The sequence below is a fragment of the Elephantulus edwardii genome, unplaced genomic scaffold, assembly GCF_000299155.1.
Source record: "Elephantulus edwardii isolate Elephantulus edwardi_28Jun2011 unplaced genomic scaffold, EleEdw1.0 scaffold00177, whole genome shotgun sequence".
NCBI classification, from domain to species: domain Eukaryota; kingdom Metazoa; phylum Chordata; class Mammalia; order Macroscelidea; family Macroscelididae; genus Elephantulus; species Elephantulus edwardii.
The window spans coordinates 3,547,184-3,554,307 of NW_006399927.1; the positions used below are offsets into that span (position 1 = coordinate 3,547,184).

At 41.4% G+C, this 7,124-nt stretch overlaps 1 pseudogene; it reads right to left on the reverse strand.

The window, feature by feature from the left end:
- Positions 1–168: 168 nt before the first annotated feature.
- On the reverse strand, positions 169–5,596 carry LOC102860562 (annotated as a pseudogene).
- Between the last annotated feature and the right edge of the window lie 1,528 nt (positions 5,597–7,124).

Sequence of the window (7,124 nt, forward strand, 5' to 3'; positions counted from 1 at the left end):
TCTTCTTCTTCTTCTTCTTCTTCTTCTTCTTCTTCTTCTTCTTCTTCTTCTTCTTCTTCTTCTTCTTCTTCTTCTTCTTCTTCTTCTTCCTCTTCCTCTTCCTCTTCATATTCTTCCTCCTCCTCCTCCTTATCCAAAACCCTTTTATTGTTCATCACGGGGTGCAGATCACTCTGTGTTAACAAAGCCCTGAAGAAGCATTTGAGCCTCTGTGTGCTGGCTCATTTTGGTGGCTTTGCCCTGAAAATGGCCTTTCTTCCTCACGCCTTTGCCTTCCTGGACCTCAGCCACCCTGGGCCCCAGGTTTTCCACACTTCGACTGAACCTGCCAGCAAGAAGAGCCCAGCACCTTTCCCACTGCCCAAAGTTAAGAACAAAAGGGTATTCTCTGACCCAATCTCATTGACAATGATATTATTGAACTCAGAATCACCCTCTTTCTGATGCAATAAAATCACACCTCCCCAGACTGGACGGTTCCTGGGGCTGTGAGTATGTGAATGGCCAAGTCTCTGAGCAGATTCCGGTTGGTCTTCCGCAGAAGTGTAATTGAGTTTTGTAGCTTATTCACTGCTTTTGAATGATCCTTTTCTCTACACTTGAGCAAAGTGGTCAAGGCTTTTTAAGTCTTGTGACTTCTCTCCACTCACTACAGCACGTGGTTCCTGGACAAAAATATCAGGTTGATTTTTTTTCTTTTCCCCCTTTCTCAATGTCCAGAATCTTAATCACCTGGAGGTCACTGAGATTGCTCACGTGAGGCCCACAGCACAAGTGGGAATCAATACTCTTGATGATAACAACTCGAATGGGTCCAGCGTGACCATCCAGGCTCAGTTCTGCACGTTCCCAGGTACTCAAGCTCAGATCTATTCCTTGACACCCTGCTTTATGGCAACTGCTCGCTCTACAGTCACAGAGGGGTTGTCCAATTCAGTCACACTCTGGAGTGGTCCTAAATCCTGGGATGTTGTCTTCCACTCAGATAGGTGGTCAGCAACTGCTGTGATGAGATGCTGCCCTTAATGCTGCCACATGTGGTCAGACCTCCCCTCCCAGGCCACTCAGACCTGGACCTGGCTCCTGGGCATCAAGGGTGTCTGTGTGAAATGATTGGCCAGAACCCCTGGCGAGCCACTCTTAGCACAATGCCATTGGTAGGACCTCGACCATCAGGCTGTCCTCAGTCCTTGGGGGGAAAAGCAGCATGTATTCCAGACCACTTGGGAACTACTCACTGCTTCCTTCTTGTGGTTAGTTCCTGTAGCTCTTCAGGGCACCTAGAGACCGTGGCAGCGGCGAATTCCAGATGTAGCTGTCTCACTGACACCAGAACATGTGACTGCCAATGACTTCTTTAGAAAAGCATTCTACTACCAGCACCTTGCTTTGCACCATCAATTAAGTATCACATCCCCAGATGCACTCAAGATGGTCTGTATCAGATGCCAGCACATGGTGACCTGCAGTCTGCTAGTTTTTACCTGCACAATCGCCCTGGAATATAGCCCTGCTCACTTATTCATACACTATTAGTGCTTTCATGCTGTGACAGCAGTGCTGCAGAGTTGCCTATGAAGCCCAAGACATTTATTATCTTGCCATTTATAAGATGTTGGACCATCTAGATGATTTGGTAGAAGAATGAGACATTCATTAAAGCGTGGCTGTATTCATTTTGAGCTTTACATTCTGAAGTTTGATATTGCAAAATCTACCTATTTTCATGGAAATTCCAGGAAAAGTAGTACAGAGATTCCTTGCCCATTTATTAGGAGAGTGTAGCTTCTATAGTGACAAACAAATATGAAAAGATGTTACTGCTATATGTTATTCTTTGGCTGATAGATTTTTATATTAATGTTATTTGAACAATAGTAATTTTCTTTGTTAGTCCATGGTTTCTTTAAAGATTCATTAAGAGAGACATTTTACTCCATCTTATTATGTGGATGTTGCTACCTTGTTTGGAGAACAAATTTGTTGCTTGGGTTTTCAACCAATTCCTATTACTCCCAATCTCAGTGAACCATACCATGTAATAAGAACTGTGATGGAGGAAAACAGCTAATGGACAAAGAGCATTAGACCATTTTAAACATCACTATTGTGGCTAATCTACTTGAAACATACTTAAGATATTATGCTCATTTTCTGTCTCCAGCCAACAGGAAAAAGTTTATTGAGTTAGAGCAAATGCTATGTTTGACTGTGTAAGATACAGGGCTTAATCTTCTCTCTGGAAAAGCTAGTCTGTTCTGGGGAGGGGAGTGAGCATCCTCTTTCATTTATAAATTTGCCTACCCTCATTTAGCCAAATTCAACATGCTAAAGGGGTTTGTTAAAATTTTCTTTCTATAAAGTGCTGACTCTTGATTTTTTCTGTATATTGGACAATAAGGATAAACTTCCTGAACTGTATCAACAGAAAACATATTGTACTACAATACACCAAGACCTTGAGTGATACAAATGGTTCTTGGCTGCTAACTGAATGTGATTATAGATCTCACTTTCTTCAAGCAAATAATACTATGCTCCAAGTAAATTACTTGACAAAATGTTTTTCTTTCTAGTGATTGAATTAATAGTACTTATTATGTTATCAGGTATCTCTAGTTGTGCTGTCAACCCAAAAGAAGGCAGTTAGGAATCTTCCAGTTGCTCCATGGAAGAAAGATAGGAAATCTCCGCTCATGTGATTTGTATCCTCTGAAAACCCATGAGAGTTTTGACTCAACATCAAGTGAGGTTTCCATCAAGAGTTTGTTAGGAGGAGCCCAGCTGACATGTGGGTTAGGTAGTGAATCACTAACCCAAAGCTCGGCAGTTTAAACCCACCATTGCCTAGTGGGTAAGGGGGTGTGCAAGGGCAAAAGATTCTAATCTAACAACTACTCTGAGAGAGAAATACAGATAGCCTTTTCCTATGCAGTTTACAGCCTCTGAAAACCTGAAAGAGGGTCAGCTATGAAAGTTCAGATTCAATGGCAATGAGTTTGAGCCTTGTGAGCAGTTTCATGAGAGAAAGAGAAGGTATTTCTCTCCTGTTTAGATTTACAGCACTAGAAACCCCCTCAAAGGTTACCATGAGTTGAAATAGACTCAAGGGTAGTTGTGATGGTGATGATTATATTAGAGACAAAAAAGAGTCATCATTGAAAAAGGGTAACATCTTTGATGTAGCAGTTTTAATATCTTGTATGAAGTTAAAAGAAAATGCTTTGTATTTTCTTTTCTGTTTAACTAGAGCCAGTGTTTAAACTGAGAAATTGTTTCACGTAAATGTCCCTCCACTAAAGAAAAATGATGCCTGGGGGGAAGGGGTAAAGAAAAAAGTGCAACAATGAATGAATGAAAATCCAAAATCTCTGTAAATTTTCCTTAAAATTAATAAAATTAAAAGGAAAAGAAAAAAAAGGAAATTATTTCTCTAAGGCTGGAAAAACACCTAAACAGAAACAGTGGCAAAGAATAAGGACATAAGTATACTAAAACTAAAGTGCACCTGGCTGTGGTATTTTAAATTGCTTCATATGTGTGTGAAGGTTGGACAATGTATAAGGAAGACTGAAGAATAGATGCCTTTGAATTATTGGTATTGGCAAAGAATAATGAATATATCACAGACATCAAAATAATGAACCCATCTGTCTGGGGAAAAGTGCAGCCTGAATGCTGTTAAGAGGCAAAAATGGTGAGAGTTGTGTTTTGGGGCCTGATGTCAGAAGGCACCAGTCTCTGGGAAAGAACTTCATGCTTGGAAAAATGAGAGCCAGAAAAGGAAAGGAAGATTCTGAATGGATTGACATAGTGACTGCAACAATGGGTTTAAACATGGCCAGCATTGGGATGATGGTGCAAGACTGGAAGAGTTTCCTTCTTTGTGCATGAGGCTACACACAGAAAGTCTGTGTTGCTTTACCCTCCTCTTCCAAGTTACACTGTGAGGTTGCCTTATTTTGAAAAAGAATGTGAATAAAAATGAAGTATTTTGAGAATGTTAGTCTCTCTTAGCAAAAAACAAGGTCCCAGGTATTGACAGGATACCATTTGATATATTTCAACAAATAGATGCTGCCATAGATGTGCTCACCAAGTTGTGCCAATAAATCTAGAGGACAGCCACCTGGCCAACTGACTGGAAGAGATCTGTATTTGTTCCCATTCCAAAGAAAGGTCATCTGATAGAGTGTGAAAATTATCGAACAATATCATTAATATCACATGCAAGCAAGATTCTGCTGAAGATTATCCAAAAACGACTGGAACAGAACATCAACAGAGAACTTCCAGAAGTTCAGGGTGGGTTTAGAAGAGGCTGTGGTACTAGAGATGCTGTAGCTAAAGTAAGATGGATCTTGGATGAAAGCAGGGCATGATAGAGGAGTGTCTGTGTTGATTATGAGTCATTGATTATGCAAAGTCATTTGACTGTGTGGACCGCAACAAACTGTGGTTAACTCTGAGAAGAATGGGAATCCCAGAACACTTGATTGTGCTTATGCAAAACCTATACTTGGACCAGAAGGTAGTAGTCAGAACAGAGCAAGGAAACACTACATGGTTCAAAATTGGGAAGGGTATACACTAGGGAAATGTCTTCTCTCTATACTTTTCCAATCTATATGCAGAACAGATTAACCAGGAGGCTGGGCTCTATGAGGAGAAATGCGGCATCAGGACTTGAGGAAGACTCATCAACAGTCTGAGTTATGCAAATGACACAGCTCTGCTTGCTGAAACTGAGGAGGACTTGAAGCACTTGCTGCAGAAGGTCAAGGACTGCAACCTTCAATATAGATTGAAACTCAACTTCAAGAAAAAAAAACCAACATTCTCACCTCTGGGCCAGTTGACAGCATCATGATGGATGGTGAAGACACTGAGATTGTCAAAAGCTTCAGTTTGCTTGGGTCTACAATCAACACTCCTGGCACCAGCAGCCATGAAATTAAAAGATGTATTGCATTGGGAAAGTCTGTTGTCAGTGTCTTCTCCAAGCTACTGAAGAGCAATAATGTCAATCTCAAGACTAAGGTGTACCTGATACAGGACGTGGTATTTGCACTCACTTGCTATGCATCAAAGAGCTGGACAATGCCTTTGAGCTGTGGTGTTGGAGAAGAATGTTGAATATATCATGGACTTCTAAGAAAACGAACAGGTTCATCTTGAAGAGGATGAAACCAGACTGCTCCTTGAAGACAAGGATTCTGAAGCTTCATATGGCATACATTAGACATGTTGCAAGGAGGGACCAGTCCTTGGAGAGGGACATAATGCTTGGGAGTGTGGAGGTACAGCACAGGAGAGGAAGACTCTCACTGAGATGGATTGATTCAGTTACGTTGGTAATGGCAGTAGGTGTGTCAGAGATAATAAGATTGGCACAGCATAGAGCAGTTTTTAGGGCTGTTTTACATAGGGTCGCTATTAGTTGCAGGTGACTTGATGACCCACCACCACCACCACCACCACCACCACAACAACAACAACAACAACAACAGCAGAGACCTCAACCATCTTTGCATGGAACAAAACTTGGATTAGGGATCTCTGGCATTGGTACTTACTTGATGTTCTTATCGCCCATTTCAAAACGTCAGCACTTGGAAGAAGAAAGTCCATGAAAAGAAAAATGGAAAAAATTCTTTGTACCTTGGGTAATGCCAGCTGGCTATCGTGCTGCTTTAACTCTGTTAGCAGTCAGCTACCTAGTCTCACACGTGCAGGCTGCTGAGTCTTGAGACCCTCTTGAGAAACAAACATATTCAGGCCTGATCACTCTAAGTAATTTTTCCCTTTTAAAAAAATTATTATTATTAATTTAATGAACATCTACAGAGATTTTGGAATTCCATTCATTCACTGTTGCACTTTCCCCCCCACCCACTCACCCCTACCCCCAGTTCACTCTTATCCTTGAAAAGCAAAAGAAAAACTCCTTCATTGGTACACAATTCCCCCCCCATCCCCACTCCCACCCTAAGCACACTCCACTCTGCAACCCTCATTTTGAAGCTTCTTTTTTGTCATTGTTGCTCATTCCTTATATCAAAACCCCAACAGAGTGCAAACTTTAACTCCTTCTCAATAACACTTTATTGAAGCTTCAGGAATGCTGCATATTTTGAACTATACTGCTCATCCTACTCATTTTCTTGATAAAGGGAACAAGATTCTGTTCCATGAAACCCTGGAGCAGAGAAAACTTTACACTGTTGCGTTTAAAGTCAGGAACTAAGATGAGGAAGACAGATGGGATAGTTGCTAGTCCTTCTGTGGTTCAGTGCTACCTTATCACCACTAAGTTGTTTCAGATTCAATGACCCTACAGAAGAGAGCAGAACTACGCCATAAGATGTTCATAACTGTGATTTTTGCATATGATACAATGTTCTCTTGTTCTTTTCAGACAACAGCTTATTTTTCTATGCATAAGTTTCCTATGAGCACAATTAAGTGCTCTAGGATTTCCACTTTTTCTCAGTATTAGCCATAATTTATTATGATCCATGTGGTCTAATAGCCATAATTTATTATGACCCATGTGGTCTAATCCCTTTTTATAGACAATAAAACACAAATAGACATTCTTCTGGTATTCTCTGTTTTCAGTCAAGATATATCTGCCATCAGCTATGATACACCCCTGCCATGGGCTCTTTGGAGTCAAGCTTGAATTTCTGGCAATTCCTTGTGGATGTTACTGTTCCCGCAGTTTTTTTAAAATAATCTTCAGTAAGATTTTACTTACATCAGATGGAAGAACTCCGCCCGCCGCCAGACAGGGCTCCGCCGCAAGACTGGCTGGGAAGAGACCCGGGAAGAGCAACAGTCAGCCACCCACCGTGGAACTCCAGAGGAGCAAAGACCGTGAGACCCCAGAGGAGCGAAGACTACCCACCACTGTGTGACACCCCTGCAGCCCACACCTGTGTGACCCCCAGCAGCGCCCAAGCCCACAGAAAGCTCCATGGTCTAAAGTAACTAGCAACAACACCAAAAAGAACTCAACACAATGATAACAATAAAACCTAGCCTCTCAATAGTCACACTGAATGTGAATGGTTTAAATGCACTGCTGAAGAGAAAGAGAGTAGCAGATTGGATAAAAAAAC